Source organism: Salvelinus namaycush, chromosome 32, assembly GCF_016432855.1.
Source record: "Salvelinus namaycush isolate Seneca chromosome 32, SaNama_1.0, whole genome shotgun sequence".
In the NCBI taxonomy this organism is placed as follows: domain Eukaryota; kingdom Metazoa; phylum Chordata; class Actinopteri; order Salmoniformes; family Salmonidae; genus Salvelinus; species Salvelinus namaycush.
This window is the reverse complement of record NC_052338.1, coordinates 3010497-3022840: the sequence shown is the minus strand read 5'-3', so window position 1 is coordinate 3022840 and position 12344 is coordinate 3010497.

Sequence of the window (12344 nt, the reverse complement as noted above, 5' to 3'; positions counted from 1 at the left end):
AAGCTACTGTCTGATGAAGAGGAACAGATATAGCTAGCTCCCAAAGACTGAAATAAGATAAATATCTGTTTTCGAGTGCAATTGAAATATGCAGTATGCAATACGAATTCTACTGATCGCATGAAGGGATAACTCTGTTGACCATTTAGCCACTTTGTTGCAAGCTAGCCGGTGTTACAGCCAACCAATGTAACATTTACTGTGTAAATGTCAATTTGTGTTTCATTAGCTACAGTTGAAGTCAGATGTTTACATACACCTTAGCCAAATATATTTAAACTCAGTTTTTCACAATTCCTGACATTTAATCCTAGTAAACATTCCCTGTCTTAGGTCAGTTAGGATCACCATTTTATTTTAAGAATGTGAAATGTCAGAATAATAGTAGAGAGGATTATTTATTTCAGCTTTAATTTATTTCTCTTTCATCACATTCCCAATGTGTCAGAAGTTTACATATACTCAATTAGTATTTGGTAGCATTGCCTTTAAATTGTTTAACTTGGGTCAAACATTTGGGGTAGCCTTCCACAAGCTTCCCACAATAAGTTGGGTGAATATTGGCCCGTTCCTCCTGACACAGCTGGTGTAACTGAGTCAGGTTTGTAGGCCTTCTTGCTTGCACATGCTTTTTAAAATCTGCCCACACATTTTCTATGGGATTGAGGTCAGGGCTTTGTGATGATGGCCACTCCAATACCTCGACTTTGTTGTCCTAAAGCCATTTTGCCACAACTTTGGAAGTATGCTTGCGGTCATTGTCCGTTTGGAAGACCCATTTGCGACCAAGCTTTAACTTCCTGACTGATGTCTTGAGATGTTGCTTCAATATATCCACATAATTTTCCTACCTCATGATGCCATCTACTTTGTGAAGTACACCAGTCCCTCCTGCAGCAAAGCACCCCCACAACATGATGCTGCCACCCCCGTGCTTCACGGTTGGGATGGTGTTCTTCTGCTTGCAAGCCTCCCCCTTTTTCCTCCAAACATAACAATGGTCATTATGGCCAAACAGTTCTATTTTTGTTTCATCAAACCAGATGACATTTCTCCAAAAAGTACAATCTTTATCCCCATGTGCAGTTGCAAACTGTAGTCTGGCTTTTTTATGGCGGTTTTGGAGCAGTGGCTTCTTCCTTGCTGAGCGGCCTTTCAGGTTATGTCGATATAGGACTCGTTTTACTGTAGATATAGATACTTTTGTACCTGTTTCCTCCAGCATCTTCACAAGGTCCTTTGCTGTTGTTCTGGGATTGATTTGCACTTTTCACACCAAAGTACGTTCATCTCTAGGAGACAGGACCTTCCTGAGCGGTATGATGGCTGCGTGGTACCTCCAATTGACTCAAATGATGTAATTTGCCTATCAGAAGCTTCTAAAGTCATGACATCATTTTCTGGAATTTTCCAAGCTGTTTAAAGGCACAGTCAACTTAGTGTATGTAAACTTCTGACCCATTGGAATTGTGATACAGTGAATTATAAGTTAAATAATCTGTCTTTAAACAATTGTTGGAAAAGTTACTTGTGTCATGCACAAAGTCGACTTGCCAAAACTAATAGTTTGTTAACAAGAAATTTATGGAGTGGTTGAAAAACCATTTTTAATGACTCCAACCTAAACGTATGTAAACTTCCGACTTCAACTGTATCTCTCTGTAAGTGAATTACATTGTGTGTGTGTGTTGTGTGTGTGTGTGTGTGTGTGTGTGTGTGTGTGTGTGTGTGTGTGTGTGTGTGTGTGTGTGTGTGTGTGTGTGTGTGTGTGTGTGTGTGTGTGTGTGTGTGTGTGTGTGTAGGCTAGAATGGAGGTTTAAAAATGACAGCTGCATATGCATATTCAATGCAGTTTTACTAAATTTCTATCAGCATGTTAAATGTGCAACCAGAGGGAAAATGACTCTGGACCACCTATACTCCACACACAGAGATGTATACAAAGCTCTCCCTCGCCCTCCATTTGGCAAATCTGACCAAAATTCCATCCTCCTGATTCCTGCTTACAAGCAAAAATTAAAGCAGGAAGCACCAGTGACTGGATCAATAAAAAAAGTGGTCAGATGAATCAGATGCTAAGCTACAGGACTGTTTTGCTAGCACAGACTGGAATATGTTCCGGGATTCCTCCAATGGCATTGAGGAGTACATCACATCTGTCATTGGCTTCATCAATAAGTGCATCGATGACATTGTCCCCACAGTGACCGTACGTATATACCCCAACCAGAAGCCATGGATTACAGGCAGCATCCGCACTGAGCTAAAGGGTAGAGCTGCCGTTTTCAAGGAGCGGGACTTTAACCTGGAAGCTTTTAAGAAATCCCGCTATGCCCTCCGACGAACCATCAAACAGGCAAGGCATCAATACAGGACTAAGATCGAGTCGTACTACACCTGCTCCAACGCTCGTCGGATGTGGCATGGCCTGCAAACCATTACAGACTACAAAGGGAAGCGCAGCCGAGAGCTGCCCAATGACACGAGCCTACCGGACGAGCTAAACTACTTCTATGCTCACTTCGAGGCAAAAAACACTGAAACATGCATGAGAGCACCAGCTGTACTGGAAGACTGTGTGATCACGCTCTCCCCAGCCGATGTGAGTAAGACCTTTAGACAGGTCAACATTCACAAGGCCGCAGGGCCAGACGGATTACCAGGACTTGTACTGCGAGCACGCGCTGACCAATTAGCAAGTGTCTTCACTGACATTTTCAACCTCTCCCTGTCAGAGTCTGTAATACCAACATGTTTTAAGCAGACCACCATAGTGCCTGTGCCCAAGAACACTAAGGTAACCTGCCTAAATGACTACCGACACGTAGCACTCATGTCTGCAGCTATGAAGTGGTTTGAAAGATTGGTCATGGCTCACATCAACACCATCATCCCAGAAACTCTCATTTGGGGCGGTATGCAAATGAGAGTTTCTGGGATGATGGTGTTGATGTGAGCCATGACCAATCTTTCAAACCACTTCATGGATCCACAGATGCTGCAGTCTCTATTGCACTCCACAATGCCCTTTCCCACCTGGACAAAAGGAACACCTATGTGAGAATGCTATTCATTGACTACAGCTCAGCGTTCAACACCATAGTGCCCTCAAAGCTCATCAATAAGCTAATGACCCTGGGACTAAACACCTCCCTCTGCAACTGGATCCTGGACTTCCTGAAGGGCCGCCCCCAGGTGGTATGGGAAGGTAACAACACATCCGCCATGCTGATCCTCAACACAGGGGCCCCTCAGGGGTGCATGCTCAGTCCCCTCCTGTACTCTCTGTTCACTCATGACTGCACAGCCAGGCACGACTCCAACACCATCATTAAGGTTGCCGATGACACAACAGTGGTAGGCCTGATCACCGACAACAACGAGACAGCCTATAGGGAGGAGGTCAGAGACCTGGCTGTGTGGTGCCAGGACAACAACCTCTTCCTCAACGTGATCAATACAAAGAAGATGATTGTGGACTACAGGAAAAAGAGGACCGAGCATGCCCCCATTCTCATCGACGGAGCTGCAGTGGAGCAGGTTGAGAGCTTCAAGTTCCTTGGTGTCCACATCACCAACAAACTAACATGGTCCAAGCACACCATGACAGTCGTGAAGCGGGCACGACAAAACATATTCCCCCTCAGGAGACTGAAAAGATTTGGCATGGGTCTTCAGATCCTCAAAAGGTTCTACAGCTGCACCATTGAGAGCATCCTGACTGGTTGCATCATTGCCTGGTATGGCAACTGCTCGGCCTCCGACCGCAAGGCACTACAGAGGGTAGTGCGAACGGCCCAGTACATCACTGGGGCCAAGCTTCCTGCCATCCAGGACCTCTATACCAGGCGGTGTCAGAGGAAGGCCACCCTAGTCGTAGACTGTTCTCTCTGCTACTGCACGGCAAGTGGTACCGGGGCCCCAAGTCTAGGTTCAAGAGGCTTCTAAACAGCTTCTACCCCCAAGCCATAAGACTCCTGAACATCTAATCAAATGGCTACCCAGACTATTTGCATTTCCCCCCCCTTCTTTTACACCGCTGCTACTCTCTGTTGTTATCATGTATGCATAGTCACTTTAATAACTCTACCTACATGTACATATTACCTCAATTACCTCCACTAACCGGTGCCCCCGTACATTGACTCTGTACGTGTACCCCCTGTATATAGTCTCGCTATTGTTATTTTACTGCTGCTCTTTAATTACTTGTTACTTTTATTTCTTGTTCTTATTCGTATTTGAATTATTATTATTTTTTTAAACTGCGTTGTTGGTTAGGGGTCGTAAGTAAGCATTTCACTGTAAGGTCTACACCTGTTGTATTTGGCGCATGTGACTAATATCATTTGATTTGATTTGAAATACACTCAATCTTTATGTAGACGGTACCACCTGTAATAGTACCATCATGTCCTCTGAGTGTATTCAGCGGACATTGACTCATACATGTTTTAATTACATCTCTTGGCACATTTGATACTGATTCATCTAATATGGTTAAAGAGGGAACATCGATTACCTTGTCCTCAGGATGTTTTCTCTGCTGAGATAACAGAGTGAACCTGTCATAGTTACATATATGCCAGATTATGAAGGCTGTGTACTTGGTCACATTCCATTTAGTTGTATTTATATACAAATGAACATGCTGTTTTTGCCTGCTTCCTATTGGCCAGCTATACACCATCCATATAACTGTTGCTCTCCAGCCTTCCTCTATTTAACCAGTATGTTATACATTGGATAACTCCTTATGGGTTACAGCATACAAAGACCAATAGGCATCTACAGTGAGCTCCAAAAGTATACTCCAACACTTTGGATTTGAAATTATACGATGCCTGTGAGGTTAAAGTGCAGAATGTCAGCTTTTATTTGAGCATATTTTCGCATACAATTTATTTGAGCATATTTTCAGTACAATCCGTAATGATGCGAGCATACACATTAATGTAGAAGTGTTAAGAATAGCACAATACATTATTTACCCTAAAATGGGGGGACTATGTACAAAAAGTGCTGTAATTTCTAAACGGTTCACCCGATATGGATGAAAATACCCTTAAATTAAAGCTGACAGTTTGCATTTTAACCTCATAGTCATTGTATCATTTCAAATTCAAAACACCAAAAGAGGTGTCACTCTCCCAATACTTTTGGAGCTCACTGAATAGTTGAGCAAACAAGATTTTTCATTTGAATGTATTATGCCCCACTGAGTTTGATCCAAAAAGAGGGCAAAAACCTCTCCTCACAGGTTTGCTGATCCAGAGATATTTCTGTTAGTGTGTGTGAAATCCTTTCTACAAGAACAAATTGGACTGTTTTCATAATACCACTCCTCATGTTTGTAACTGGGTGGAGGAATTTTTGGGCCATTGCAGTTGTGCAAAGGAACTTTGGAATGAATGGTACAGGGAGTATCGATTTAAAAAACGACCTCCTAACTTTCGTAAGCACAGCATCCTTTATCAACCTCCATCACTGTATACTTGGTCAACTTTAGAAATGTCTGTGTGCTACTAAAATTAAAAGTGATTCAATCGCAACTTCATTGTTCCATTCCTAGAAACGTGGGCTTTTTTAATAAAAGAACAATATTCGCCCATCAATTTATTTATTTTTTACCTTTATTTAACTAGGCAAGTCAGTTAAGAACAAATTCTTACTTTCAATGACGGCCTAGGAACAGTGGGTTAACTGCCTGTTCAGTGGCAGAACGACAGATTTGTACCTTGTCCGCTCGGGTATTTGAACTTGCAACCTTTCGGTTACTAGTCCAACACTCTAACCACTAGGCTACCCTGACGCCCCCATCAATGTTACTCTCATGACATCACAGTGAGCCCCTTACAGAACTGATCAAAGAAAGTCCTTGAGACGACTGGAAATAAGAAGTACTAGTACTAATAAAAAAAAGAGCCACAGTTGAAAAAAAGCTGTGGCTTCAGACTGAGGAAAAGTGGGGAAGAGAAGAAAAAGAGCCCCAGTATTCATCTGCGCATTCGCCGGTCTCTGTGGCAAAAATGGACTTCCTGCCAGCCCAAATATGGGCAGCCATCGATGAGGTGTGCAACCAATGACTCATCTGCTAGCCACCCACGTACAATAGCCTCACATGTGAAAAGATTTGGAAAGAGATACTGCAGAAAGGAAGAGACAGAAAATAAAGAGAAAGAAAGGTGTACAGTACCACTGCACTGGTTAAAAAAGTAACCTTGTGGACAGATATTGACCGACATGCATGTTGGGCTACATCCATAGATCTGACAGGAGAGACAAAGATGCAGAGGGAAATGCCCAGTTTCTGCAGACTGTGCTGTTATGGCTATTGTGCAGAGAGTCCTTTGTTCCAATGTAGGCAGTGAGATGGAGTACATGTTCTGAGCAGTGGTATGTGGAGTCCACCTACGCTGATTGCTCTACGGTTTGTCCCCGATACATCAATATTATCCAGAGAGCTAGACAGAAATGATGCACTGCATTTGTTTGTTCGCAGGAGAAACATTGTGAGAGGACAAATCAGAGACGCCTCCTATGATTGAAAGTAAGGGAGGCACAGCTAGACAATACGAAGTGCTGATCAATGTGCACAAAACCACCCAGCTCACACAGTAGTTTAGCATTGTTAACCAAGTTGGATGGTGACATCAATCAACAACATGGCCATTAATGTTTTGACATCTCTGTGTTCGATGCCGATACAAGTAGCTCTGTCATCTGCAACGCAATGTGAGATACATACCAGGCACTCTTGTGTCACTGACACATCTATTTCAAAGTTAGATCGGTTTTAATAAGCATATGGAAAGTGAATACCTGAAAGGTGTGTCAGGTAAATGTGAACACAACTGTAGAAACCTTCGTCATCTTTGGAACCTATTATTGACACAGCAGCGCTACTGTAGCTATAGAAGTGTAGGAGCGGTTGCTAACTAACGGCAAACGATTTTAGCTAGCCATAAAAAGATTTCGACAAAATGTTATTGCAAACCCATTGCTTCAATGTGAGCACCATTGCGTTGCTATCAGATAGTGCAGCGTCATTACATAGCCAGCACCACTCATTCCTTACCTCACTAATTGGTCCCTAGCCTTCTTTTCCAACTCATCACTGCATAATCATGAAGGCCTAGTGTTTCATTTCATAGGAAGGTGTTACGACATTATCAGTTTACCTCCCCTCCATGTAAAACAAAGTTTCCTCAGTACACCGTCCAGCCAAATGATAATGACTCAGAATAACATTATATGTAAAGTTCCTTCTCTGGCACTGCTGTTGTTATTGTTGATCTAGAGACGAACACCAGGCTGGTGTCTTACAGATTTAAACAGGGTTTCCTTCGTTGGCAGGGTCTGTGGCAGCAGTGTCCTGCTGATCAGCACTGATACCAACACAAACACAAGCACCCTGTTGTGTCCACATTGACTCAGCTCAGTACTGAGGCCCCATAAATTATCAATTGGAAAGTGATATTGACAGACAGCATTGCCACACAAGGTCTCTTTCCACCTGTAAAAGTCATTAATTGAGCTGGACCTTGTGATTATTATGTGGTTATGAAGTAAACGGTAATGACCACGCTGTTTCAGCATATTATAGTACAGCTGCACCATCGAGAGCATCCTGACCGTTTGCATCACCGCCTGGTATGGCAACTGCTCGGCATCCAACCGTAAGGCACTACAGAGGGTGGTGCGAACGGCCCAGTACATCACTGGGGCAAAGCTTCCTGTCATCCAAGACCTACAGTTGAAGTCGGAAGTTTACATACACTTAGGTTGGAGTCATTAAAACTCATTTTTCAACCACTCCACAAATTTCTTGTTAACAAACTATAGTTTGTCGGTTAGGACATCTACTTTGTGCATGACACAAGTAATTTTTCCAACAATTGTTTACAGACAATTGTTGGAAAAATTAATAATTATAATTATTTCACTTATAATTCACTGTATCACAATTCCAGTGGGTCAGAAGTTTACATACACTAAGTTGACTGTGCTTTTAAACAGCTTGGAAAATTCCAGGAAATGATGTCATGACTTTAGAAGCTTCTGATAGGCTAATTGACATCATTTGAGTCAATTGGAGGTGTACCTGTGGATGTATTTCAAGGCCTACCTTCAATCGCAGTGTCTCTTTGCTTGACATCATGTGAAAACCAAAAGAAATCAGAAGAAATTGTAGACCTCCACAAGTCTGGTTCATCCTTGGGAGCAATTTCCAAACGCCTGAAGGTACCACGTTCATCTGTACAAACAATAGTACACAAGTATAAACACCATGGGACCACGCAGTCATCATACCGCTCAGGAAGGAGATGTGTTCTGTCTCCTAGAGATGAACGTACTTTGGTGCGAAACGTGCAAATCAATCCCAGAACAACAGCAAAGGACCTTGTGAAGATGCTGGAGGAAACAGGTACAAAAGTATCTATATCCACAGTAAAATGAGTCCTATATCGACATAACCTGAAAGGCCACTCAGCAAGGAAGAAGCTACTGCTCCAAAACCGCCATAAAAAACCCAGATTCCGGTTTGCAACTGCATGTTGGGACAAAGATCATACTTTTTGGAGAAAAATGTCTTCTGGTCTGATGAAACAAAAATAGAACTGTTTGGCCATAATGACCATTGTTATGTTTGGAGGAAAAAGGGGGAGGCTTGCAAGCAGAAGAACACCATCCCAACCGTGAAGCACAGGGGTGGCAGCATCATGTTGTGGGGGTGCTTTGCTGCAGGAGGGACTGGTGTACTTCACAAAATAGATGGCTTCATGAGGCAGGATAATTATGTGGATATATTGAAGTAACATCTCAAGACATCAGTCAGGAAGTTAAAGCTTGGTCGCAAATGGGTCTTCCAAATGGACATTGACCCCAAGCATACTTCCAACTTTGTGGCAAAATGACTTAAGGACAACAAAGTCAAGGTATTGGAGTGGCCATCACAAAGCCCTGACCTCAATCCTATAGAAACTTTGTGAGCAGAACTGAAAAAGCGTGTGCGAGCAAGGAGGCCTACAAATCTGACTCAGTTACACCAGCTCTGTCAGGAGGAATGGGCCAAAATTTACCCAACTTATTGTGGGAAGCTTGTGGAAGGCTACCCAAAACATTTTACCCAAGTTAAACAATTTAAAGGCAATGCTACCAAATACTAATTGAGTGTATGTAAACTTCTGACCCACTGGGAATGTGATGAGAGAAATAAAAGCTGAAATAAATAATTCTCTCTACTATTATTCTGACATTTCACATTCTTAAAGCCTGTTCCCCTGCACATTGACTCGGTACCGGTACCCTCTGTATATAGCCTCGATGTTGTTATTTTACTGTGCTATTTGTATTTTATTTTATTTTTTACTTTATTTTATTTAATAAATATTTTCTTAACTCTATTTCTTGAACTGCATTGTTGGTTAAGGGCTTGTAAGTAAGAATTTCACAGTTAGGTCTATACCTGTTGTATTCGACGCATGTGACAAATACATTTGATTTGATTTGATTTAGACATGGTCTGGAGTTTGCAAACACTGCTGGGTATTGCATTAGCCGAAGTCATTTTCCAACAGTCGATCTCTTGTTGTCATTTCAAACGGCAAAGTCTTTCAGCCCAAATGCTCAACGCTACATGTTCATATTGATCCCAATTCCCATGTATTACCTAACCAACGTTGACATTCAGTGCAGTCAATCATTTCTTGAGCTCTTGGACAATGGCCCCAGAGTTCACCATGACTTCTAGGTGAACTCCCATGGGGTCATTGATCCAAGCCATGGCTGCGTCCCAAATGGCACCATTTTCCCTTTGTAGTGCGCTACTCTTGCTCAGGGCTTATAGGGCTCCAGCCAGGTCTGGGGGGGGGGGTGGGGGGGGGTCTAAGTCTTACTAGTCTAAATCTTGCTGATGACAAAAGTGTCTGCACTCACTTGGCCGTCATCACAAAAGGGAGAACAGCACAGAGGAGGAGTGAAGGTAAGGTATATGGATAGAAGGCATCAGAGATGCTGGGGATGAGAGGAGGTGAGAGCGGGCGTCTGGGCAGGGACAAAGCAGTGAGACTGTTTGGAGACCTGCTTGGACTCCAGCAAGAGTAGTGGCTGCCTTGGCAACAGCTAATGGGATCCTAATAAATACTAAATACTGTGTCTGCATGTGCATACTCAGGTGGTTTGTAATAGGTGTCATTATATAATTGAGAATGACAGGCACATGTATTGTGTTCTCTTTGAACTACATTCTATTATATTCGCCTACAAAATTATTAAAACGTCCTGTTTAGACCCACTAAGTATTTTACAAACTACAATTTTTACGGTCTGCAGGCAGACAATTAATATAATGGCTTAGTTGATGTATTTGAGGTTTTGTTCTTATCTTACAACAAAAAGGAAAAACGTTCTACTAAATGGCAATTCTCCTTGTAGTGACCTTCCCGTCTTCCTTGTAGTGTCCTTCCCTTCTTCTTTTCAGTGACCTTCCCTTCTTCCTTTCAGTGACCTTCCCTTCTTCCTTTCAGTGACCTTCCTTCTTCCTTTTCAGTGACCTTCCCTTCTTCCTTTTCAGTGACCTTCCCTCCTTCCTTTCAGTGACCTTCCCTTCTTCCTTTTCAGTGACCTTCCCTTCTTCCTTTTCAGTAATCTTCCCCTCTTCTTTTCAGTGACCTTCCCTTCTTCCTTCTCAGTGACCTTCCCTTCTTCCTTTTCAGTGACCTTCCCTTCTTCCTTTTCAGTGACCTTCCCTTCTTCTTTTTCAGTGACCTTCCCTCCTTCCTTTGTGACCTTCCCTTCTTCCTTTTCAGTGACCTTCCCTTCTTCTTTTCACTTCTTGTTCTGCACTCCTGTCCCTCTACAAAGGTCTTATCTTTGAGTAGGGAGACCAGGCCACTCTGTCACCACTAAAGGTGCCCAGGAATAAACCCACCCTTGTTACAAAGACAAAGAAAGAGATGAGTTACGTAGACAGGTCAAGGGTCACCCCATCATGTGTGGGAGAAAGATAGATCCTGGTCCCCATTGTGGTTAAAAAGTATTGTTTTGTTTGTACAGGATTAATAAGGTTATGGATCTACAGTACAGGGGGTATTTAAGTATAAAGGTCTTTATTTGAAACCAGACACGGAATGAGAGGTCTTTAAAGTGTATAGGAAATGGAGACCAAGGGCGAGATTCAGTCAGACTGTCCTCTGGGTGGTGGACCATTCTTGATAAACACAGGAAACTGTTGAGCGTGAAAAACCCAGCAGCGTTGCAGTACTTGACACACTCAAACCAGTGCGCCTGGCACCTACTACCATACCCTGTTCAAAGGGCACTTCAATTTTTTGTCTTGCACATTCACCCTCTAAATGCCACACATACACAGTCCATGTCTCAATTAGCTCAAGGCTTAAAAATACTTCTTTAACCGGTCTCCTCTCTTTCATCTACACCAGGCCTGGGCAAAGGCCAGCCCGGGGGCTGTACGACCTGATTCAATACGGCCCGCGGAATCATGCTCGAATCACATAAAGAATTTACGTATTTCTTTATTCAAATTAAAAGCCCAATGAATACTCGCCTTTGTGTAATGATTTAACTCCCACCTCGTGGGACATTTATTTTGAAGGCACGTATAAATAACAACTGCACGAGGACAGACAGTGACTGACAGGCTGATACACACGTCACAGTTACAAATAGTAGCTAGCTAGAAATTGCGCAAAAATTCGTTTTTCAAAGGTTTCAAAGAAGGGGCAAGGAAGACAATAAATGTAGGGTGTTCCAGCAAGAGTGGACATCAACATGTTTCTTTATTGAGGTATCAGGGAAAGCTGTGTGCTTAGTGTGCAAAGAGAGCATCGCTGTCTTGAAAGACTACTACTTGTCCCGACACTTCCAGACGAATCATGCAGAGAAATATAGGAAAATGTCTTCTGAGCAGAGGGCAAGTGCATCGAAAGAGTTGCTTTCTCAGTTGCAAAAGCAGCAAGGACTTTTCACAAAACTGCATCCAGCAAACGACGGAATTGCGAGAGCTAGCTATGTACCACAAAATTGCTAAACATAGCAAGCCAGTCGCTGAGGGCGAATTAACTAAAGAATGTTTAATTGACTCTGCAAGAAAGAGCTGTTTGAAAATGTTTCCCTGTCAAGATGAACAGTGACATGTGTGTTGAGGACATTGCTGAGAATATGGAACAACAGTTGAAAGACAAGGTAAAGGATTTCACCTGTTTCTCCTTGGCCCTGGATGAGAGCAGTGATGCACGTGACACGGCACAGTTGTTGACATTCTTACAAGGCATAACCCCAGACTTTGAAATTACGGAGGAGCTTGCTTTAGTGCAGTCAAT